Source organism: Fulmarus glacialis, unplaced genomic scaffold (genome assembly GCF_000690835.1).
Source record: "Fulmarus glacialis isolate BGI_N327 unplaced genomic scaffold, ASM69083v1 scaffold15463, whole genome shotgun sequence".
NCBI lineage: Eukaryota > Metazoa > Chordata > Aves > Procellariiformes > Procellariidae > Fulmarus > Fulmarus glacialis.
The window spans coordinates 1-9,263 of NW_009204998.1; positions in this window are offsets into that span (position 1 = coordinate 1).

Consider the following 9,263-nt stretch of genomic DNA (forward strand, 5'->3'; position numbering starts at 1 on the left):
TCTATGATTCTATGATTCTATGACATCCTTTGGGCTCTAAGTTACTTTGTGAAGTTTTAGCCCAGAAGCATTTTCAACCAAAAAATATTTGGTTTAAAGATCTGTACGTCAAGCACAAGAGCAGCTTTTGGAACAGCTTGAAATTATGATGATGATATCATTTTACAGGTCATAAACTCAATGCAGAAGAGCACAGTATCTGACATTTGGAGAAGTACATTAAAAGACAATAGCTCCTCCAAAGATGTCGCACCAGCTAGAACAAGTCTTTTGAATTGAAAATGAAACAAATGAGCATCCTTACAGTACACCTATGCCATATGCAGTTTTACTTCAAGCACTTACTTCTGCATTCCTCGAACACTTCGCTGATTTTGAACAGAGCATTACTTTCCTTTGAATGACACAGCCAAAGTTGTCAGCATTTCCTGACACTTTTTTAGATGTTTCATAAATCACACCTCAGAAATTCAGGAAAAAACACCAAGGCTGAAAGGAACCTCCTGGATCGTTAAGCCTTGCTCACCCACTCTCCCCACCACAGCACAGATTAGATGATAGCTTATACACCACCTTCCTCCACTTTCAGAAGCAATGAAACCTTTTCAGCTACTCTCAGGAATCCTCCAGTACCACACAGAGTTGTGCGTGCTGTGGACTGGTTGCCAAAGAAGTATCTCCAGCAACGTGACGTGAAAAATGTCCTGAAACCGTAGAATGTTTGTATCAAACATTCCTCTATGATCAGCTTAGATTTCTTTGAACTTGCCTTTGTTTTTCAACACAAGGATTCAGAGCTCTCTACCTAACAGAACCCACCCCTGAACTGCTCTCCTGCACAATGGGTTTCCTGGATTTTTATGTTTAAGGTAGAAGGAGCTGTTGGAGTTAATATGACCTTAATTACACCACTGAGCTGCTCATCATTATCAGCTCAATTTCTGGCAGCAGCAGGTCCCCACTGAGCAGACACTTGCAGCTGTTAGGCTTGTTGCTACTCACTGACACTGAGATTATGAAAAGCAGTTTCAGTTCCACACCCCCAGACCCCCCCCCGCCATATGAATACAATACTACTAGAAAAAACAATAAATATTAATTTAACAGACAAGCTGCCATCTATGGCCCTCCTCTTCCCTTCCTCTCCTGCCACAAGTTCTTACCAGTAAGGACTTGTATGAACTACTAGAGAAAACGGTATCATCACCAGATAATATAAAATATCAGACTACCTTCTAATTTCAGCTACAGAAAGAACTTGTTCATGGAAAAGGGAACTAATACAGAGAAATACAAGCTTTGAGCAACTGGTCGCTCGAAGATGCACAGCCACGTGTTCAAGCTCAAGCTTTTCAAAAGCCACCAAAGACCTACAGAGCTCAGGTCTCAGCCTTTCAAAGGCACTTCTGCGTATGACAAGAGACAGGAATCAGTAATTTGCCTAACAGATAGGAAAAGCACATTGATCCTATACCCAAAATACCAGCACTGCTACGTGATCACACAGACATTGCCTCTGTGTGGTTTTATATGTAGTAAAATACAGGTTGCTTCCGTACCATCAACAATTGCTAAGTTAAATAAAAAGGATAAATTAGATGACTGACTGCTCTAGAAAGATGGCATTCCTAACACAGGCTCATGCAAGGGTGGGCATGTGAAATGAAAACTGTCCTCAGTAACTGAAAACAAAGCGGCTTAGCAATCAAAGCCTTCAAGTCCTGCACTGCAAATCAAGTCCTCAAATTTCCCCCAAATTTAAATGCATAGATGAGGCAAAACTGAAGTCAGTACATCTCCACAAAATCAGACAGGCTCTTACAGACACATGAAAATGCAACACTTAAGTCTGCACTTCCCTTACAGCCGGGAAAAATGAGACACAGCCAAAACCCACAAGTCCCCATTTCATCAGTTTTCCAACCCCAAACTCTCACTTCCACGCAGCTGAACTGTTAAGCAGCAGATACACGCTATACATTACATACCCCTTCTGTAAGAATGGTACCGTTCAACACGCCACACTGTTAGCTGTTGCTACCAAAACTAAGGACAGATTGTTTAAGTCAAGAAGTTCAGGTGTTTGGAGTGGCGATAAGAATTTAAATTTTAAAAATGGAAATATTTACAATTTATTTTGTTACTTCTAATTGCACAATGAAAACAAAACCCTCCATAAAACAATTACTTTGAATACAAGAACCATCAAGACTTTTCAGTAAGTGACTGCTAATGTTAAATAGCTTCCTTGGGGACTTTTAACTCTTATACAAAGGAAAAAGACAGTTAAAATTTTAAGATTATTTCCTGCAGCCAATTAGGCTAAAGATGCAGTTAACTGTCTGCATTTCCTAAAGTACAAAGTGTGGGAGCTAGGGAGTTAGGTAATTCTTGAACGAACATCTAGACTGTTGTCAGCTGTGACAATACACTTTTTTTTTCCCTTAAAAAAAAAAAAAAAAGATTTATTCACAAGTAACAGATTGACTGTCCTGAAAATTTTTTCCACATGCTACACTTTATTGTCCTTCACTTCAAAGCTCTGGAAATTCAGAAGCCTGAAATACACTGCAGTTAATAGTACTTCCAGTTTCTTAGATCTAATTACAACATGAGCTACCACTGCAAGTTAACTTCTACTCAGTTTTGGCTCTTCCGCCACCCAAAATAAAGTTCACATTTGTATTCTTAATTCACTAACTACATTTGCCTATTTTAAAGTAGCAGAAGTTTTTAATGTTAAAAATAACTACCATAAATCAGTGAGGAGTTGCAGTTAAAATACCACTTGACTATATGATAACTAGACAATAAGAAAAGCAGATGATACGCAGCTAGACACAGCGGAAAGAACATCTATTGACTTTTTTCTAAAGTAAGGATCCAGAAACAAACTACTTACAGAGAACAAATCCATTACTCATTTATATGTAACGTTGCACACATACACAGAATACACTATATACTCATACATGATCACAATATATTCAATCTGTAAATTAAATTAATGCATTTGAGTACCTTGTATTTTGAACTGGTCAGCAACACACAAACAGCAGCAATGAAACCGCTAAAGATGAGGTTATTTTCACTCTGCTGAGGGGAAAGCTCTGATCACAAATTATCAGTCAATCCACCAAATGCAGCAGAGAATTCAAAAGTCTCAACAATTAGAAAAGTACCGGGGTTAAAGGCTGAAGAGCGCAAATGTCAACTGCTCTTGTAGTGGTGAGAGGGATCCCGAAGACAGAAGTCTGCTTTGGGGCAGGGGGGTAGAATCCTTCCCTGGAGAGAAGTTGAAACAGTTTCTACAAAATAGCTTATTAAGTAGAGTCAAGGTCAGCAAAAAGTTTCCACCTGCAGCACTGCTTTGCAATGCAAGGAAAGGACTTACCAGTTCTGCGTTTGACCCCACTTGGAAGCATGTGCCCATAGTCCTATGGTCATCAGAGGTTTGGCAACATTTAAACACTTCATTTTAAACCATCTGGATGAGGAAAAAACAGTAAAACTAACACGAGAAAGGTAAAACAGAGCTACAGTGAAAGGATGGACGAACCAACACCCTGTAACTGTGACTGGCCAGTTAAGTGGGTGGAGAAGAAAACCTCCCCCTGCTTAGAAACAGGAAAAGTTGTGCTGTAGACCAGTCATCAGGAAACCGTAGAGGAAACGAGCAGGTTTATCTCATTGAGCCCCTAAAGACTTTTCAGGAAGTACTCCAGGAAGCAATGAAAGGCTTCCCAAGCCAGCCGTGGCTGCCAGGAGAGATCCAGCAGCCAAGCGAGGTCTAAGAAGGGAGGAGCAGGGGTCCAGGTGGGAGATTTGAAGCCTCCTTCCCTCCAGGGAGCAATAAAGAGGCTTTACCATGTGGGATGTACTCTGTCCCCTCTCAACAGACTGATCTGGCCAAGTGCAAAAACCTGCCACTGATTACAGACAAGAATCTTAGCCAACACACAAAGGAAGTAAACGTGAGGAGAAAAAAGAAAATATAACACATTTACAATCTATTTCCATCTCTTTTAGTAACATGAGACACTGCTTATTCCAACAGCAAGCAAAAGCTTTCAATAGAGTGCAGGAACATTACTATTTTCTGTTGTATGGGTTTCAGAAGTCTGCTATTGCCTTAAGGGAAATTCAAAACCACTGTTCAGGTACTGCATGGTTTGTGAGCCATCCAAATTCTCTGCTCATCTCTCCAGCACCACTGACAAAAATGCAACGTTCAGATAACTAAAGCCATCAGGTATGCCTCCAAGCATTACCAACTGTTGCTCCAACTGCTGCTCTTGCAAAGCGCTGAAATGGCATCCGACACATTTAAAGACCTTCACCAGGCTCTGGAAATAAAACAAACCAACCTTGCTAGTCTAAATGCAGAGCACTGGATTTCATACACCATGTTTCAAGCGGGATCAGGACATCAGCGAACAAGGCACAAAAGGCAAGTGGACTGTCTCCGCAGCTTTTTGTAAACGAAAGGGAAGAACCTGCAACACAGCTCTTTAAACCTGAAGAACACTAAGTGATTGCAAGAACACCTGTATTTTTAAAACTTCAAGCCCATTTTCAAAATTATTTGCTATTGATGTGTGTATACACATCATTGATTCTTAATCAACTTAGAAAGACCAGAATGCATAGGTACATATTAAAAGCAAGTCACCTACTCTTCACAGATCTGTACAAAGCAAAAATCCTAGACACACACCCACACAGCACCCTTTAACTAGCAAATTTGCTTCAGGCAAAATAGATGCTGTGCCCTCTCTCCAAGACCATCTCACAGAGGGGCTGCTGGACACTGGAAGAATTCACTTCCACAGATTAAGTTTACCTAACCCAAGTGACTTGGAGGAATGTGAAGACTTTTTGATTCACATCCTGTTGGGGTGTTAGAAGCCCTTCAAAATATATAGCGATTCTAGAAGTCCAGAAACAGAAGAAAAGGGAGTATGGATGTTTGCACAGCTCAGGAGATACTCCTCGCAACTGTGAGTTATTCGGAAAAAACATTCTCCTTTCACTACTCCCTTCAAGAGCTTAAAGTGAAATCATCATAGGAACAAAACCCATCCAAATCAAGAGCATGCTTAAGAGACAGTTCATTAGACAGAATAAAACAAAATGCCTATGACAGATAACAGCCACATAAAACTCCACCACACACACCCTGAGCAAGATTTTTGCAATAAATTTGTGAATAAACAAATGACACAACATTTTTCTAAATCACCCATTTTTGGTCTACCCTGGCAATAAAGTAGTATCACAATAGACTACATTGCTGCTTGTTTTGTCGGGATTTGAAGAAATTTAAAGGACAGCATATCAAAATTAGTATAGATCAGCAATACACAATCCTGGAAGACAAGTACTGAGATTGTTAGATAGCTGAAAAAAACGTGTCACAGGCTCTGCTTCTAATATAGCCACAATGCAAACTACAATTCTTGGGGAAAACTCCAGATGCCAAAGCTACACAGGAAGCCGTGCCATCCACGTAACCCAGCCTCCAAACACATGGCACTTTACATCACTCCCCTGGGTTACCAAACTGTCCAAAGCACAAGCATTTCTATGAACCTCTAGAATTGTAGCTGAATCTCTCCTACTCCTTTCCTATCACTGCATCCTTTTCCCAGAACGAGCTGCAAATCTTCTGTACACCCAGGGAGGAGGCGGGGGGGGAGGGAAAAAAGGTTAATCTCAGGCATTAGCTTTCACGAGCCCTGTTACAAGCTGTCCATATAGCAACGAAAATTTACCCTTTAACCTTAACTCCTAGCAACATATTAAAATTCTGGTAGCAGCAGCTTGGATGCTTTAAAGAGTATGCTGACTTTAAGAGTCAGTGGAAAACATATCTATGCATTACAAGTCAATACTTTTTCATTTCTTCTATTCAAACTCTGCAAATGACTTCTGTAGTTTAAGATTTTAGTTTTAGCCAAGCAAAGAGGGAAGAAGGTTTTCTCAATGAGAAAAACCAGCAGGCAGATTGCAAACAACCTGATACCAAAATAAATAAAATACCAAAAATAAATCCTTGATACAGTCTTCGTTTGTTCAAGTAATTCATCAAGAGCAGAAAAAAATTTGAGGAATACCTGCTTGATAGATTAAAATTCAAGTAAAATGATAACAGAAACATTCAACTGTTTACATTCACTTTGTTTTCAGCCTTTTTTTTTTTTTTAACTGCTGTACTACATAAAGCAAACTGACTCACTTTGAGAAAACTGCAATTCCTCACCCTAACTCTTTTAATGGGGACCATGTTCTCCACAGACATTCTGTAATTCCTATACCTTCACCTGACTGTATACTGCCTTTTCATACCCAAAACATACTCTGTGTATGCAGAAACTAAAACCATGGCTGGTGAAACCTCCATCATTACTTCTCCATGCAGCTTTCTCATGTTCTCAAGTTAGGAGGAGTCATCATGGCTCTAGAATGCACTTGGGAAAAGTGTATCTGGTGGTTATGTCAGAGGACAGCAAGTCTGGTATCGGACTTCTATTTCAAGCGATGCCAAGGACTGCGACCTTGAACAAGTCACTTCGCCAGACGTTAAGGTACACACTTCAACGTGCGAGGAGGAGTTGTGATGCTTAAAAGTTTTAGATTCTCCTTTCAAAAGCAAGGGGTTAATCTGAAGAAAGGAGTGTTTTCAAGTACTGGATTAATCATACTGTAGATAGTATTTTTTCCTTAGCTCAAATTGATACATTATCCTAGGAGAATGAAAATATGCAAGGCTCATTACTATAAAATATTGAATTATTGAGTGCTAGTGTTAAGAACTGTTTTTTGTAATTATTCACCTATTTTTAATCAATCATCACAACTGAAATCGACTCAAAATGCATTTCCCATCTTCTCGTCATCACTACTTTTTTCTCCTGCTTTTCAGTAAAGTTAAATGTTCCCCACCCCCACCCCGAAAAGTCACACTTCTCAGTTTCATACTTCAATTGCAAAAGCATTCCAGATCAGTGCTGCTGGGCTGGGGCTGATATCTCCACATATGAGGATATAAACCGAAAGTTTTTGATTAAAATAGAAAACATTCTTATTCATATCAGGCAATTCCACTGCCTTGCTTCTTTTCTTACTTTTTAAGTAAATAGGACTTAAATTTAGAGCTAAAACTAAATTGACAGTGACCCTGCTGTAACAGCAGTACTTCAAGTGCTTTACAGTCCAGTACCAGTTCTAAGTTTATATTCTGGCCAATGACCATTGGAGAAATAAATTAGTATTTCATTACAAAAATAAATTCAAATAAACTATTCTGGTTTGAACTCCGTATCTTTATCAGGAACACTAGGCAAAGCAAACATACTTTTTCCAGAAAAAGAACATCCATAAGTTCAAAAGCAAATGGTAGGTTTCAATGAAGGAAAAATATTATTCAGCATCCCAGTTAACCACAGAACGTCACTGCTGTTCTGCTCTCAGCACACCAGCAGAGAGGTACTTCAGTCTTAGAGGGATTTGTTTCAGCCCCTTTACAATATGTAGATTGGAGCTGTCAAATTAGTAGAAACAAGTTTAAAGATCATTTATCAAACATGCAATTTTATTTGACCCCCCTGATCAATCCACCATTTTAATTTCTTTTTAACCACAAAAGTGCAGAAAACACAGTCTTAAACACAGGGCTGTGATTACAATGCTCTGACAACATATAGAAGAAAAAGGTTGCCCTGTACTTGCGCAGATGCATCTGTCATTCCAGACAAGGTTCCTTTATTTACAAAATTTGCATGGCGGGACACAGCTTCACTCTGACATTATTTTCTATTTCCAGGTAGCAAAGCTGTCCCCGAACAAACTGCGCTATTTCAGAGCTATCTGCAAGCACATACCAGGCAGCAAGTAATTTTAATCCCAAATCCTCTTCCCCCTACATTATCCCCGAACTGACACCAACACCTTTCAGAAAAAGCATCTCTGACTGAGAAACTTTGATGAAAGAGAGTCCTTGGATAAAAAAAAACCCACTAGATTATTCCCTGCACTAGAACATTAACCATCTAGGCTTCGTCACAGTCTCTACTTTTGCTCTTGCTATCAGTTAGAAAGGGCACACCTCCAAAAGCAACACCTTTTGTTTGCATCTGGAAAACTTGAATCACTAAGCCCCAGAACTCAAACAGCTTTACGTAAGTATATTTCAGCCAATGATACAAATTTTAAAATCTAGCCTTCACAATGCATGTAAAAACAACTCCGCCTGTTCACCTGAAACCAAGGCAGCACCCTGCCACCCTCATCAGCCTGTCCATACCCTTTTAGATTTGATTATTTATATAGTTCTGCTGGTAACAAGTGTCAATAGCAGCTCAATCACAGGAAGCTGTTTTGGTGGTGTCATCTTACAAAGTCTGTGACTTCCCCACGAGTTCCACATCTTCCTTTCTTGCTTTCATACCTCCTCACTCCCAGCAAATCTCCCAAAAGGAAAATAAGGTGTGGACAGATTTATTTGCCAAGTTAAGTATCCATAACTTGTTCCACGTTCCTAAACCCTGCTCAGAAAGCATAGCCTTCATAACTGAGAAGGAAATACATGCAAGAACATAAACCAATGCAAAAAGCAGCCTCTAATTTCAGATATTCAGTTCGTATTAAACTAATCAAGCCTCTTAATCTATCAAAATTATTTCAGCCACTTCACTTTACAAGATTTTTTTGCAGTAAGTCCTGGTTAAGTTTTGTTACTACTTAGCCAAAGCTTAATAGAGTAGTTTTTGTTTTTGTTTTGTTTTGTTTTTAATTTAGTAAAAGCATTTATAGAGCTGAGAGGTGCCCCAAGAACAAGAGTGCCAGAATGAAGAAAGTGATGCTATTTATAGATTTCCCCCCCCCCCCCTTTCTTATTTTGAAGAGAGTTCTGTAACTACATTTTATTGACTAGCCAGCGAGTGCTAGTCTTCGTGCAGTTCGGCAATGGTCTATTTTCTTGTATCAATTACTAAGAAATTCGAAAGTGAGAACTGAGCTTTACATCACAAGTTCTCACACTCCCACTGAGCAGCTACTACAACTGAAAAACTGCAGAATCTCAGTATTACAGCGCAAGCAGGGGGAGAGAGAGAAAAGAAAACATGAAGACAGACCACACACAACAAGCTCCTCTGTCCACAGAGTGGCAGAAGCTACACTGAAATCAATGCCACCAGCCTTAACCTGTGTTACTAAAATTATAGCTCATTGGGGACGAAGATTTCTTTGGAGAGGGAAAG